This window comes from Carlito syrichta, unplaced genomic scaffold, assembly GCF_000164805.1.
Source record: "Carlito syrichta isolate Samal-C Ts95f unplaced genomic scaffold, Tarsius_syrichta-2.0.1 Scaffold305308, whole genome shotgun sequence".
Classification (NCBI taxonomy): Eukaryota; Metazoa; Chordata; class Mammalia; order Primates; family Tarsiidae; genus Carlito; species Carlito syrichta.
In genome coordinates this window covers 312,684-314,712 of record NW_007249404.1, presented here as the reverse complement: position 1 = coordinate 314,712, position 2,029 = coordinate 312,684, and positions in this window count along the sequence as shown.

Here is a 2,029-nt window from a genome sequence, read left to right as displayed (position 1 = left end):
GGCGGGTCTCAAACCCACAGGCTCAGGCAATCCACTCACCTCAGCCTCCCAAAGGTGCAGAATTACAGGCTGAGCCATTCTCTCACTTTTTTTAACCATGGGATGGCACAGCATGAAGGCCCCCACAAGATGCCTGCACCTTGATATTGGACTTCCTAACCTCCCAGAAATGTGAGAACCAAGTTTTCTTCTTTATAAATTACCCAGTCTGTGGCATTCTGATATAGCAACACAAAATGGGTTAAGACAAGTATCCACCTACTATGTACTGAGCCCCTAAGTAGGTTCAGAACAGAGGTAAGTGAAAGGACATAACATGAACTCCACATGCCCAATGAGCAGCCATTTTAACATTGCCTAGATCTGTCATGTTCTTCTAGCAGTTCACTTTAATTTACCCTCTAATCAATAGCCAAAGACAAAACCGATTTCTCAGAAGTAACTATTGATAATTGCTTTACAACCCCCTCCTCAGCTTGTTTCATAAACAGGTTAGCCTAATCAGCCCTTCATGACCTTCATGGCAGACTCCATCCACATGGCAAGTCACAGGACCATCTGCCTAAAGTTCTATCACCTGGCATCAGTACCTGTGCTTACCTGCCCTTGTGATGACATGGAGCAGACCACCACCTAATTACCTTAACGACCTGCTCCCATCAAAGGGAAGGTTTAAAAGGATTCAACTTCAAGCAGTCGTTTGCCATTGCTTTGCTAAGCTATAGTTTGGTCATACGGCTCCTAAAGCTATGGTTTCCATGTTTCTTAGCTTGGCCCCCTCTTCTACCTTGGAGAGGTGAATCTTCTCTCTCTCTCAATCTCTCTCTCTCTCTCTCTCTCTCTCTCTCTCTCTCTCTCTCTCGTGCGCGCATGCACGCGCGCACGCATGCTCCTTCTCTTTCTTTCTCCTAATTCACTTTCTATATGAATTATATTTTCCATTCTATCTTCTGTGCAATTTTTTGCATCTTTTGTGCAACATTGGATCACCGACCGGGCACCTCCTGTCTAGTCTGACCTAAAATTTTTGGAGGTTCCCCTGAGATGTGCTGCACTCTTACTCTTTCTCCCACTCTCCTCTTTTCCAACTCTAGTCTCTCTATGTGGAGAGAGACCAGGTGCTTGTATCCTTTTCTCTGCTACTCACTCTTAATCTTATCGCTTGTGACAAGCTACAGGGAATGGACCTCTCCCTGTTGCATCAGCATTGTCTGGTATGAAACTACATCAACAGTGAGTCCCTGACCCTATCCGCTGCTAGAAGGTCAAAGGAGGCTACTGTCCCACTGCCTATGTAAAAAACAGCTGCTTCCTGGGTAGACACACCCTAGCCACTGGCTATATCTCTTTTGCCAGCCTCCTTGGAACTGCTCTCAAGATCAATCCCTCTCTCCATGCGCTACCCTATTCCTTGCTAGGAGGTCTTCAAATGTGATCTGAGAGGACTCTTCCTCAGTTCAGTAGCTTTTGGCTTCAGCCTTCCACAAGAAATCTTGGTTCCCAGTCTCCTAACGCACACAGGAGCAGCCTTATCGCTGGCCAGAAGACCTGTCTCTGGTGAGATAATGAGATCAAGAGAATGCTCTGTCACAGATTCTCACTTCCTCACACTAATTCCTCTGATCTTCTGCCTAGGTCACCAACTGAAGACGTGAATGGCTATCTTCTCTTTCAAGACTCTCAGAGACCATTCCTAAAACCAATCACTCTCTCCCTCTAGGATTACTCCTCATGAGAAACCCAATATGGTTGGCTAAGCCCTCCTCCTCCGATTAAAATTCATTCTAGCCAAGCTCGGTGGCTCAGCCTGTAATCCCGCACCTTTGGGAGGCTGAGGTGAGTGGATTGCCTGAGCCCGCGGGTTCGAGACCCGCCTGGGCAACTTGGTGAGACCTCATCTCTACAATAAATAAAAAAATCAGCCGGGGGTGGTAGTGGGCGCCTGTAGTGCCAGCTACTTGGAAGGCTGAGGCGGAAGGATCACCAGAGCCCAGCAGGTCGAGGCTGCGGTGGCCGGGAGTGGCCACTG